Source organism: Pelodiscus sinensis, chromosome 1, assembly GCF_049634645.1.
Source record: "Pelodiscus sinensis isolate JC-2024 chromosome 1, ASM4963464v1, whole genome shotgun sequence".
Lineage (NCBI taxonomy): Eukaryota > Metazoa > Chordata > Testudines > Trionychidae > Pelodiscus > Pelodiscus sinensis.
Window position 1 is genome coordinate 24,998,817 of NC_134711.1, and position 14,014 is coordinate 25,012,830.

Here is a 14,014-nt window from a genome sequence, read left to right on the forward strand (position 1 = left end):
AGCAAAAATATAAGAAGCCACATGCTTCCTGTTATTTACCTATTAAAAATTGTAAACTTTATGCATATGATACCAGGCCAGAAAGAGTGGTCTTGTTAGCATCTTAAATCCCTTTTCCTACTTCTAATATTTGTATAACAGCTATATATTTAAAAAAATATGGATTGCAGTTTGAAAAAGTTACTCTTATAACCACTAAGGGTGTGTTTACAAGCACTATAAACTCAAAATAGGCAATTTGTGTAACGCAAATGTTGTATCTTATCTTATTTCAAAATAGATGATTTTTAAATTTGGAATATATATCCTTGTGCAAGGAGGTTTACCAGGATGGCAAAACAGCATTCCTGTTATTTTGAAAACTATTTTGACATAATGGGCAGTTTGTGAAGATGCGGGGTAGCTATTTTGGGATACCTCTGGTATCCTGAAAAAGGGAATGTCTACACACTGCACAGCTATTTGGGGGTATCAGAAGTAATCCATTCAGAATTACAAAGTCATGAACATTTAGGCTTTGATGTCTACATTAGAAGCTAACAAGAGAACCAAAGGGAAACTCAAACATTAATTTTAAAAAAGTTTTTTTTTTAAATATAATTTGCAGAACCTGCCACACTAATGGAGTTAAATTTTGTCCACTGAAACTTTGCAATTGTTGTCACACAAATACATCACCAAGTGATGTCTCATTAAGTAAGCTTGTGTCAGATACAGTGAAGCCACAGCAGGAGTAAGGGATTTTCCCCCAAATCCCAACCTCATTTTAGTTTCCCAAAACAGTAACAGCAGGCCCCAAAACAAGGTTCTATGTAAGCACTACCATTTGGATTACATGAGTTAATTAGCAGCTGCTAATCTGTAGTAGTAGCTAACATTAAATGAGGTAGAATTGAAATGGAAGTAGAAACAAGCTCTATCTGTAAGGCATCCAGCGCAAGAAGGCACTGTTCCACGACTAGGGCTTCTTCCGAGACTATTTCAGTGTATAGTGTGCTACAATAAAGCAAATGGAAGCTGGATGTTCTCCAGGCTAGAGCTTCAATTTTGATGTAGACCCCTTATCACTATGGCAACACCTGAGGTGATATTCTGGGTGTAGTTAAAATTAAACTTTTCTTCATTGACATTTTTAATTGATCTATCCATTCAGGTTTAAGTGTGAGGAGACTGAATAAGTTTACTTCAGAATTCTCAGCATGTTATTTTTATTTTGTTTAGTGTATTCATATCCAGCAGTTTCTAAAGAATGTAACCACACTGGATCACTTTAAATTTAAGTGACATGGTTATCAGTTTTTCCTGCTCACTTCACAGAAGCTTAACAGAAATTCTTACCACAAACTCTCCAGAATACATTAGCTGGAGATCCACCCCCAACTCTACTTGTGATGAGATAAAGATCTCAGCAGCTAGGCCTAGGGCAAGGTTGAACAGTGCATGAAATCTTTCAGTGCCTGGGGGGGCGGCGGCAGGGGGGGGGGGGGGGGGAAGAGACCAGGCTCAAAAGCTGGCTCCCCCTGAACATAGGATCTGCCTGCCCCTCCTACCCCCACACTGCTGCCTTTGAGAGGAAGTAACATGGAGGATGAGGGGGGACAGGTGGGAACTGATACCCATGCAAAGCCAGCTTTCTGTGCATGCTGGGTCCATGGACCCGCCTACCACCCCTTGGCTGCCTCCTACAGAGGCAGCCGGGGTGGCGGCGGCAGGGATGGAAGCAGAAGTCAGTGCAGGGGGGAAGCTGGCTTAAAAGCAGGTTCCCCCTAGCACCAGCTCCACGATGGTGCCTGTTCCCCCTCAGCTGCTGCCTCTATTAGAGACAGCAGGAGAGGCTACATGAAGCAGCTTCTGCCCATAGCAAGCTCAGGCTGCCCTACAGTGGCAGCCCCTGTCTGCAAGGGTCTGAGCTCCCTGCCAAAAAGGGGCTGCTGCTGCAGACCAGCAACTAGCTGCAGGGAACTCAAACCCCCACCCCAGGACAGGGGCTGCTGCCACCCCACACTATCACCTCTGTATCAGTGGAGTGCCAGGGGGCTCCCTGGAAGCAGCCCTGTCCCCAGGAGCTATCAAATAAGTCATGTAACTGCGAAGATTTGATGTGATTAGCATGTAATTTACTAGTCATGTATCTAACATCCCTAGATAGAGGTTAATATTGTACTACTAGTGTGTCAATATTCAGATTAGACACCAAACCAAAGTCTTAAACTTCCCACACCACTCCTATGCATTTTATCTGATCAGGAAACATTCTTTATATTTAGTCTGTCAACTTAGCCAACCACTGACATTTCAATTTTGTAGTATTCATTAACAGTCTTCAGCCTGTTGCATAACATGCCATGCATTAAAACCTTCTGCATTTTTGTGTCTAGGGTAGGAAGCAAATGGAGAGCTTTATGATTCACTAGAATGAATGGTACCATTTTAAATAAAGTTCAAGGTCCAGGACATGTTATATTATCTCTATATAATTTTTTTTCCTGCAGGACAACAGAATGATGTCATCACATCAGCTGCAGCCACAGAAGCCAAGCCTCACCCACTCCTGCCCTGAGAGCCAGGGCTGCCGCACTGCAGCCTCCACCTGGCCCTCCCCAACAGCCGGGACAAGAACTAAAGCTGCTATGGCCTTGGTCTGGCCCTCCTGAGCGCCCGGAGGCAGAGTCAGGGCTGGCAGGGCCTCAGTCCTCCCTTGCAGCCAGGGGCTGGGAGAGACAACTGAGGAGGAAAGCCAAGGCTGGAATGGCCTCAGCCTGGCCCTCTCTGGCAGCCAGGGGAAGGTAGTAAGCAGGGGGCACACACCCCAGCTGAATTAAAAAAAAATCCCCAAAGACATGCATGTTAACTGATGACAAGTGATACTAAGAAAAGAATTCCCTTGCTTTTAAAAAAGGTCTGTGCACAAAATGCCAAATGCAAGTATAATTACTATTAATGTTTTAGTCAACTGATAAAGGGAGAAAATGACTGAATTGGAGTGTGCTATCTCTTATGTACCTCTGAAGCACACAGTTGTTCTAAGTTGCTGTCTTTGAGGACTAGGATCAGTAATCCCAGCACTCCAGTTTAAGGAAATGGAGTTGATAGATTGCTGAATACAGACACTGCAGCTCCTACATAAAACATGGCTTTTTTCTTCAGCCAACAGGACTGTAGGACAGAACTTGTTAAAAACATTACTCAACCTATTAGAACAAGTTTAAAAATAGAGACTAAAACCAACTGTAAGGCCATGCCTTTATATGCACGTGAATTTGTTCCAGCCTGTCACAGTAACTACTGAGAAGTAGTTTAAAGCTGAACTACAAATAAAAACAGTACATATTAATGAAAGACAATTTTTTTTAAAGTGGAAATTGAACTTTCATCAACATGACTGATTTGAGATGTAATGAGAAGATTTTAGATAGGCTTTAGTTACCACTCTACACTATAGACTATTCATGTTAAATTGTGGACAGCTGACTAATCGTGTAGTTGATGCAATGTGCATCGATTACACAATTAGTCAATAAGGACCACTCTACAGAGCCACAGCAGAGGTACCTCCAGGAGCCAGCTTAAGCTGGGACAGCATTTTAAATGTAGTAACAGCTGTCAGCACTTTTCCTTATCCTGTACGTGCCTCTCACACAACAGCCAGGCATGAGAGGGATGTAGGCACTTTCCCCATGCTCCCTTAGCTTCCTGAGAATGGTATCAAAAGCAAGCCATGTCCCAGCATGCATAACTGCTGCCCTTCCCTCCCAAAGTTCCACCCTTGTCCCCTACCCTCCCAGAATTCCACCCTTGAGGGAATTTTGCTCCAGAGCTCCCTTTGACCATGAGAGTCCCCTTACTCCATGGATGGGCAGGGGACAGGAGTTAAGCAGTATGGGTGAACAGCAGCCAATGGGACCTGAGAAGCTCTATACCCTGCAGTCTGCAAGCCCACACTGAAGTTGGCAAGTTGCAACTGTATGCTTGAGTAGGCCTATAAACAGGTGTCACTTTCTTTTTTGAAGATGTTACTCTGCTCTAACCATTCAAAAGCTATTAAAGTGGCAGGAAGGGTTTAACTGGGCTAGCAAAAATGAATTGTTTGGGAGCAGGGGTGGGTTGTCCCATGAATTAAGAGATTTGAAGAGAGGGCCATATACTTGAAAAGGCTGGGAACTACTGATCTAAATAAAGGGTGGGCAATAATTTTTGATGGGGGGGCAGCTACTCCAAGAATTTAGAACATGGTCAAGGGCCACACTCTTCCATATTAATGAAGGAGGTGCAAGGTCTGGGATGGAGGTTAGGTACAGAAGGGAGCTTGGGGTAAAGGAGGGAGTTTAGGTGAAAAAGGCAGTTGTGATCTGGAGCACAGGGGTTGGACTGTGACCTAGGACAAGCAATTGAGGTATTTGGAGTAGGGAGGCAGAGGGTTGGGGAAGGGAGGGTCTGGGATGCCAGAGACCCGTTCTGGCAGGAGACATACCAGCCCACAGCAAGTTCCTGAATCAGCCTCCCTCCCTGCCCCACTTCCACACAGGCTGCAATCATGTGCTGTGAATAAGTACAAGCCCTTTGTTTCACAGCTACCTGTTACTGAAACAGGCAGCTCTCACTGAGCCAACCAATGGGATTATGCTGAGGGTGCAAACAGCTCCTAAAACTCTCCCCCTCCCCCGGGCTGTTTTTGAAGTGAAACTGCCCCATAGCCAGGTTTCAAAGCATGGGGGTGGGGCAAGGCAAATGGGGAGTCTGCCTGGGGCTCCCCACAGCCTCCGTGGACCAAACCCACAGGCTGTATTTTGCCCACGCCTGATCTAAAGGCAGCATCTTGCCTAGACTGCACTAGCCAAACAAAATTTGCCCCCAATTTGAACAGCAGCTCCTTTTATTGGGAATAGGCAAAAAGATTCTAACCAGAGAGCCCAGAATGAGACTACTATATTGCAATAAGGTGGAAAGCAAAGCTCTCAAAATAATCTACTATTATCTAGAGGGGGAAAAAGTATAGTCAAATGGATTAAGTGCCATGTTCAGAATTAACAATCCTTAACACCATAGCTACAAGGTGACATGCTAAAACAGTGTCTAACTTTTTTTAAGTCAACTACCCCTTAAAAAAGATAAGTAGCCCCAGGACCTAGTTTTCAGACACAAAATTCTCTTCTGCCATTGCAACACATTTGTGTGAACAACTTAATTACCAGGCCAGCGATGACATTTTTGAAAGTACAAAAATAAAGTGCTGTAAAACTTTAAAAAACCCTAAGTTTTCTCCAAGTTTCAGTTGTGTTGACATACTCACCCAGACTTCTTTACTCTTACCACTGGCTGAGAAACTGTGCTAGAATGTCAGAATTGTGACTGAGGGTTGCTTTGCTAGTCATCCTCGTTCAGAGATAGCATTCTTCACCAATGGCTTGAAAATGCACAAGTTTGCATTTAACACCTGAACAGTTACTTATATTTTCCCCCTACCCTTGTAACCAATGAGGAATTAGACCCACATAATTTGAAGTTTGAGTAACTAAGTTTCATTTTATTGATGTTTCTAAATTTTTATTGAAGTATTTGTAAAACACATTTTAAAGCATTGGAACGTGGCACTTCTCTCTTCTTCCCAAACGTTTGCCCATTTTGGAAGCAGCGGTGCTGCTCTATGTATGTTTAGTATACAGTCCAGCTCCAGTCAGAACTTGGGGGTGAAAAGTGGTTTGATTGCTAGTAAGGTTTGTAAACCTTTTTACCAACACAAATGAAAATTGTTTAACAGCACCATTTCACATATGGAGTGAATTGACAGTATCGCATCACAAAAGCAATAGTGTAGAAAATGTGAAGATGAGAGGTACTGCTTTAATAGGGCATAGATCAGGGTTTGACTATGCAGCAGTGGTGGGGCCAGTAGCCAATGTGCTCCTAGGGAGCCCTCCCCTGCCACTCCAAGCTGCTGCCTAAGTGGCAGCCCGTACACAAAAGGAGCTGGCTTCAAAACTGGCTCACCACGTGTAGGGGCTCTCCACCCCTCCCACCCTCAGGTGCTGCCTCTGATATAGCAGTGCAGGGAGCAGTCTTAAAGGCTTGCTCTCCACATGCACCAACTCCTGCCTTGGATACAGTGGGGGATGAGGGTGTACAGCCATGCACGTTAAGCCTCAACTCCACCAGTAATCAGTTAACCTGTACTCATGTACACAGTTAACAGCCCTAGGCAGCATCACAAAAACAGGCTTAAGAAACTCACTGAACTTTTGGGAAAGAATCAAGAAGAGGGAGGAGAGAAAGAAGCTGTTAAATATAGAGTAGTGGTTACTAATCAAGATTATCAGCAGATCTTGGAGTCTGCCAGGTGATCCTGATTTGTTTGGTCAGAAAGCCATCAAGCACTGGCACTGCAGTTGCCCCTCCACCCACTGTCACACTGCTCCTGCCCTCTGCCTTGGAGCTGCCCTCCCACAATCCTCCTACTTGCTGGGCAGTGTGTGGGAGAGAAGGAGAGCACTGATGTCAGGGTGCAATGCAAGTTTTACTCAGAAACACAGTCCTGCACTCTTATCTCCTGACCCAATACACATATGAGCAGCTGTTACTTCTTTTACTGCTTGCAAAGTGTTTTTGGTTTGACTGGTCTGTGCATGTCAGTTTTTATTTCTCTCATACTTAAGTTTGAGTAGTGAGTTCTAAAATGCCTAACCTGTCATGGCTGCAGTAATTATCCCAATGGCAATTGCTGCTGCTGGAAGTAACTAGAATGTCCCTGCAGCCCCTGAGAAGTGAAGAGCACAGGTGGGTGGGGGTGGTGCCAGCTGCTGTCCTTGCCTGCAGGCACCACTCTTGCAGCTCCCATTGATCAATAATGGGGAACTGTGGCCAGTAGAAGCTGTGGGCTCAGTGCCTATAGATGAGAAGCAGCACCCAGCACCATGGAGCCATTTCTGTACATGCCAGCTGCTTTCAGGAGTGATGCAGGGCTAAGGCAGGAGTAAGCCTACCTTAACTCTGTTTCATGACCTGGAAGCAGTTGCAGTTAAAAGTGTCCAGCCAGAGCACATTTCTCCTCCTGCCCTAGACATGAATGCCGAATGCCCTTGCACCTAAACTCGTTCCTGGAGCTTGCACCCTGAAACCTCTTCTAGACCCCAATCCCACATCTTGGGCTAAGCCTAAAGCCTTTTCTACACCTCTAACCCTTTTACCCAAGACCAGAGCCTGCACCCCAGCCTGGTGAAAGTGAGGGAAGGAGGATGGAATGAGCAGGGTGAGGCCCAAAAGAAGGGGTGGGGGCAGGGCCTCAAAGAAGGGGTAGGAAGGAAGTAGGGCATGGGTACTGAGTTTGAAGTGTCTTACACAGCACTTTAATTGGAAAAAAGTGATCCTGTGGTTAAAAGAGGTTGGAGACCAATGGTATTTAGAGCCACAAGACCAGGAAGCAACAGTATTTTGTTTTATGTAGCAAGCTCATAATAGGCAGATTTCTTACTTAGAAACTTGTATGGAATCCTGGTGTGGACTTAAAGCATTAAGAGTTAAAGACACAATTTGCTCATGTCAGACTGTTTAACACTGTAAGGCAATATTTAAAAAAAATAAATTTCCTACTTTCCTCTGCAGCTGCTAAGCCGCATCGCTTCTAAAGTGAGGTAGAACACGGAATGTGTTTTGTTCTCACACATGTACAAGAAAACCAGTTATTGCAATTACACACAGCCTGGACATATACAAAGCCCCAGGAAGGCTTTGGAGTATCACCGGTGTCACAGCTCCAACAGGTGGTCTTCTTTAAACCAAGACAAAATCATCACACCAACATGACATCTTTCTAATCCCCACTGCCAAAGGGTCATTTTAGTATCTTGCCTAATGGCACAAACATGCAAGACAGTTACAATTAAATGTTATTTCAACTCTGGACAGAAAAGTCAAATTCAGTTTCTACAGTTCTCTGGGGTCACCTCTATCTATGGAGTGGGAAAGGTAATGTTTTTTAGTTTAAGAACTGATGAAATCAGTGGTATATTATCTTTCCCCTCTGGGTTTTTTCTATTTCTTCTTATTTCCATTTTGACAAGCTGAATAGTTATATACTTCTGAGATGAGGTGCAGTTAGCTTCCAATATTGTTCTCTTCACTACTAGCCTGCAGCATAAGCATCTAGTTTATAGTTGTCACCTATTCCTCCGCCTGTTTTTTCCCCCCCCCATTTGTTACATGAAGTTTTAGTCAGTTTAGGCTAGTTAACTGAAGGTTTCTAGAACAGCAATTTTAGTAATACTACTACACCCAAGCTAGGACCTATATTAAACATTAATACACAACTCTGGTAAAAAAAGATTTTTGAGCATTATCTACTTTCTCCCTTCCCTCTGCTCCCAAGTGCTAGGCACCACACCATTAGAGTCACCATAATGCCACAAGAGCTGTACAACTAACATTTCAGTCAACAGCTGCCCCTAGGACTCTATGTACATAAGAGTCAGTGGGCCCTTGTACAGGTCAGACCCTCATCTTTTCCTATTCTCAGACCCCCAAATACCCAACTCCAGGAGTGGATGGAGGAAAAGAGTAAGCAGTGCCACCTGTGTATGCACTACCACTTAATATAAAAGGAATGGGATAGGTATACATGAAGAGGAACCCTGAGCTTCAACAGGGAATCCAAGGGGTACCAGCTATCTATCCTAAGTCCACTTCATTAATCAAATAAAGTACCACATTAGATGAAACTAACACAAAGAGGTACAATTCCAATTTAAAAAGGGGACTAAGGAAAGGTTTAGGCTACAATGATGCAACTGCACCACTGTAGAGTGTCTTAAGCACTGGTGCGGATAGCACAAATCTGGCATGGGGCGGGGGGAGGAGGGGAAGAGGCAGTTTTCACATCCTTGAGCAACGGAAGTTAAGACTTTAGTGGTACTGTAGGCCTGCCCACATTTTTCTAGTCAAAAGGGGGCCAGCCTCTACTCAGCAAGCTAAGAGTTTCCTCTACCCGGCCTTCTTTTCCTCTGTCCTGTTTAAGGTCTTTTTCTTTTTGTAAGCTTCTGCTTGCACCTCACTGTTTTTCCACATTTCCCCCCCTCCCAGCTTTTGTCAAGGTTGCACAACATCTCTTTTGGGAGGGATTTCACAGCACCAGAATCAAGCAGATTTTAAGTATATTTGTTTTCACTGTGCTTCTGTGACAAAGGCGGATACAACTGTGGGGCAGAACACTACAGGCATGCTCTGCGACTGTAGCAGTAGACAGAGGGAAAAACCAATACAAGAAGTTGCAGGGATTCTGGAACAAATCTTGGTCTTTCAGCCTGCAACACAACTGGACTAGTTTGACCTATAAAGTATGCTTTAAGTGTAATCACATTTTTAACACAAAATATTTGATTGGGATCTAGTATAGAGCATTTCCTTCATTCAATGCCAATGTTCCTAAAAAAAGCCTCCAAAACTCACATCTTTTCATAAAGACCAAACAATACAGAAGACAGCATCTCCAGGATTTACACAATTAAGACTGTCAGTCCAAGTTTAAGAATCTTCTAACCTCAAATCATTAGGTTAGCCATTTATTTCAGGGTCTAACCTTTGCATTTCTGTATTAAAATTTTCCTATGTGTAATCCAAGGGTGTTATGACACTATTTGATGCTGGATAAAAAGGAGGTCCTCCTCCCTTAGTGAAGTTATTTGGAACTACTATTGAAAACTTAAAGAAAATGTCTAGTGGCACCTTAAAGACTAACAAAACATGTAGATGGTATCATGAGCTTTCATGGGCACAACCCACTTCTTCAGAAGACAGAACCAAAGAAGTACTTTGAGCAGAAGGCATGCTAGTTATATGATCAGGGTAAGAGGCTGTAACTGGGACCACATTTAGTTATGTAACTAGACTCCTAACTCCCACATGTGACTTATGGATCAGATAGCATTGATTTGGCAAGTCATTATTTGGCAAGTCATTATTTACAGTACTAATGTTAATGTGACAATACACAAACTCCAGGATAATAGGTCCGATAAGGCACTTTAAGCTCCCCTTCCTCACTCAGTATTGTCCAGACAGGCGTGTAGAAACAAAAATATAAATGAACAGATTAAGAGGGATAATAACACATTAGTCTCTAGATGCAGAAACCATAGACTTCTCTACAGTTTCACTTTCCACATTTCTTGTTCTGTAAAGTTTTAAATATGGCGTCTTTAAAAGACTATCAGGATTACATAGCCTGTAAAAATAGTCCCTGGAAAAGTTATTATGCACATATCCAAGAATTAATACTTTGGAAATAGTGTGATTACACCAATCATATTTGTTCTACACCAATCATATTTGTTCTATCTGCGGTATGAACTCTGTTATTTAACTGCCTCATGTTCTTAGTGAAGCTGTTCCACAATAGAAATGGGGATCACCCCAACCCCCAAAATAGTATTCAACTTTCACGACTGGTCTATGACTTTTCCCTTAGTAAGCCACCTCTGCAAATCGATCCAATGTTGGGAGCGCACCCCAGCTCACAAAAATGGGTCTATTAACAAAACTGCAGAGGCGACTAGGATAAGTGTCTTACTCACACAAAGAGACTAACACACACTATCATAGGAAATCGAAGCAAAGAAGTTGCTCTTGCAAGTGAAACATGGAGAACCAAAACCATTTGAGTCACCCAAACCGGATCGCAAATATGACCTAATTTAGATAGCAGCAGCAGCAATCACCTTACAACCTTGTCCGGCAGTAATGGAAAAAATTACTCCCCGCCTCCATGCCCGCACGGAAAAGGAGGGGCTGGGGCAGGGAGAAGAGCGAGAACTTTCTTCTGCAGCAGCTAAGCTCAATGCAGAGGAGGGGGAGGAGGAAAACTTTCCCCAGAAGGAGCTGCCACATCCTGGGGGTGGGGAAATGGGACGAGAAGCGAGAACTTTCCTTAGTAGCACGAACTACACCCTCCTGCAGATGGGCAATAGGGAAGGAGAATAAAAATCCACCCAGACTCTCCAGCCTGGGGCGGGGATGAATAGGGCGGGGGAGGAAGCGCAGACTCTCCCCAGCAGCCGCCTTCTCAGCCAGCTTGGTCTGCAGCCAAACAGCCCCACAAGAATGCAACGCGGTCACATGACCTCCGGCGGACGTGCAGCTCCTGTCCCTCTCCAGGGAGACCCCGCGCCATCTTGTGCTGACGCAGTTATAAATACAAACGGTCCCTCTCCCCCTGCTTATCTCCTCACAGTCCTGGTACCGCTTAGCTTAGGTGATGGTTGTCAAGGCCTTCACGTTCCCTTCCCGTGAGCTTGCCTCGCTCTCCGGGCCCTCAGCCTCCCCAGCGCCGGGATCATGGCGCCTGTTTTCTCCCTTTGCACCAGCCTCCCCAGACAGCTCCTCAGCCCTGCCCAGCTGCGGCTGCCCCTGCTGCAAGATGATGTCAGCAGCAGCCAATCCGGGCGCCCCTGGGCAGCCCAGCCAGCCTGGTGATTGGCTTCAATGCCGTCCGCTCCCCCCGCCTCTTCCTCCTGACTCAGTCCTCACCGCGGTTCGCTGCGGAGAAGTGGCCAAGGGAGGGGGAGGGAAATAGGAGAAAAAAGAGCCAACGAAAAAAGCCAAACAACCAAACCCAGCAAGACAGCAGCCGCCATTTCGCGCAACAGGCAGAACCCGAGCGAGCAGCCCAACCAAGCGCCCTACGGAGAGAGAGAGAGAGAGAGAAACAGAGACACACACGCGAGTTAGACAGGAAAAAATACCCTCAGACTCCGCCATGGCCACAAGACGTTTAATCCCTCCCTCCCCCCATACTCGAGGTCTCGTTACAGCCGCCTCCTCCGCATCCAGATCCCTCTCGACTCCTGTCTGCTACAGCAGCGGTTCTTTAGCCCCACACGCCTCTGTGCCCAAGGTACGGGGAAGGGTTGGCTATGGCGGCGGCTTCCCCAGTCACCCACTCGTGGCGGCTCCATCGAGGCAGGGTAAAGAGCTGCCAGCCCAGCTTTTATGTGGTGCACCGAGTTTGCGCACTGAAGAAGGCTCGCTCAGCCCCTGGTGGGCGTCGAATAAAACCCCAGCCGCCGCCGTTTCCCCTCCCTCCCTCAGCCATCGCCGGAGGGCGAAGCCAGGCGGGGAATGCGGGGTGGTGTGTGGGCAGCACACGCAGGGAGGGTGGGGGTGGGGAGAAGGGAAGGTGCTCAGTATACACACAGGGGCTGCGCCTGTCTCACGCGCGTACCTCTCGCTCCGCTATTGATTAGCGCTAGTCAGGGCAGCCTAGACCAGCCCCTACCCTAGTGCCATTAGCTAAAGAAGAGGCTCGCAAACAGAGCTGGCCCTGTCCCTCGTGTCTCATTCCTCGGAGGTTCCCTTAGACAGGCCCGCGCAAGATCTCACTCGCGGACTGGCTTCCTCAGACAGACCTGCCTTAGGTCTTCACCATCTGAGCGTGGGGGAGGGGACCCCCCTCAATCAGTAGCCCTGCATCGTTCACCGAATGGGCTTCAAACCTCTAACCCCTCCTCCCGTCTCACTCTGTGTAGGGGAGACTGCCTCGGGCTGGCAGCCTGCCCCACAGTCCGGGCTGTCGGCACGGCTGGCCTGGTCTCACAAGAGGTCAGAGGGCAGGTTGGCGCCGGGGACTCGCTCGCGGGTAGGCTGAAGAGAGGTTTCCGTGTCTGAGTCCCTAGGGAAGGCAGGGGCTCGCCGCAAGTCAGCGAGACGCGCGTTAGGTCACCCGCAGTATCATTTGGGGCCCGAGCTCCTGCCCCTCCCCCCATACACTCAGCTGTACGGTCGCCCTGAGCCCTCACCGCCCCAATGCCGCTCCCTAGGCAGCCCCTTTGTGGAATTTTTCGATCGGGCTATCCAGCCCTCAAACAATGTAATAGCACGAGGAACGACTCTCCCCCTTTGAAAAATGGACAAGGCGCGAGGGAGGACTTAACGGACACAGACAGCGCTCCAGCCCACAAGCAAAATGGCGGCTGTTTGGCTTCGCCCTGGTAACCTTGCCCCTGCCGGGCGGGACGGGTAAGCCCCGTGCAGTGGGAGGGAGGGGAGAGCGGAGGACGCCATTTTCCCAGAGAGAGGCAGTGACATAGAGGGAGCGTAGGAGGCTGAGAGGAGGGAGACGGGAGCAGCAGCGGCAGAGGGGTTTGTACATAGGTCCCAAGGTAAAGGCGCTTCCCAGCAGGGTTCTGAGAACCGAGCCGGTCTGCAGGACCCCTCCGCTCACTCCTCTACGCCAGAGTCGGCTGAGGGCTGAGTCCTGACCAGTTTAGGGACATCCGCAGTGGGGCCGTTGCATTATTTTGGTTGGGATAGGAAAGGGGCTCCGCTAAGTGGGTCCTGCTGCCTGGCCTGTGACCATTACAGGTGAGTCTTCTGTTATGATGATCATGTCCTGGCGAGGAGGGAGGGGGTTCTAGTAAGGGTTAAAACGTTAGAGAGGCATCCCTTTACATCTGGGAGGGGTGGGGTGTAAGATCCCCCTCCCCCAAACCACCGTGCGTGATTATGTATAATTTGCTTTGGATTGTGTTTTAGGTTCTCTGGGTTGGGTTGAAAATGTAAGGGAGTCGTTATATCTTGTGAATATGGCGGGTTACTGTAACTGGAGGCGCTGAGGGGATTTTTTGGCAGTTATGCAGGATTTATACATTATGATTACAACCCCAAACAAACCCAAGAGGGGCTCTTAGGTAACATGCAACATATATTTATGTAGACTCAGAGTTTAAGAACAGGCATGTGTAAATAGTATGATTACGTACTGGGTTGTATGCATGAAGCTTAGAAAATAGTCTCCCCATCCTGTATATTTTTGTTCTGCTACTAAAATGGCTCGCTATAGGCCTAATCTCTCTTCCTTCCACACCCCCCAGCTCCCTCCCTCCCTCCCTCCTTAATATATCGTCTGTGGTGTAACCTGAACAAACGGAAAACAGTTCTAAAGAGTTTGTGTCAATTTAAAAGGGGATGATTCTCCCCATCCCTTTTGTAGAGATGGTCAGAAGCCCAAGGCATATTTATAATATTCCTCTTT

The 14,014-nt window shown here is 46.7% G+C and overlaps 1 protein-coding gene and 1 long non-coding RNA gene across 11 annotated transcripts in view; one reads left to right on the forward strand and one right to left on the reverse strand.

The window, feature by feature from the left end:
* LOC112543784 (uncharacterized) overlaps positions 1–11,490 on the reverse strand; it is a 66,663-nt gene extending 55,173 nt beyond the window's left edge. For all 5 annotated transcript variants that reach the window (XR_012898132.1, XR_012898133.1, XR_012898142.1 and 2 more), the window contains exon 1: positions 10,704–11,490. This is a non-coding gene — a long non-coding RNA (uncharacterized LOC112543784). The remainder of the gene's footprint in view (positions 1–10,703) is intronic.
* A 253-nt stretch (positions 11,491–11,743) lies between these two features.
* Positions 11,744–14,014, forward strand: part of KMT2E (lysine methyltransferase 2E (inactive)) — a 144,975-nt gene continuing 142,704 nt past the window's right edge. For 2 of the 6 annotated variants that reach the window (XM_075909672.1, XM_014580823.3), the window contains exon 1: positions 12,557–13,344. The gene's annotated coding sequence lies outside the window, so the exon portion shown is untranslated. Of the gene's footprint in view, positions 11,879–12,552; positions 13,345–14,014 lie in introns of those variants that run through there. The other 4 variants (XM_075909724.1, XM_014580821.3, XM_075909827.1 and 1 more) reach the window with 4 other exon arrangements.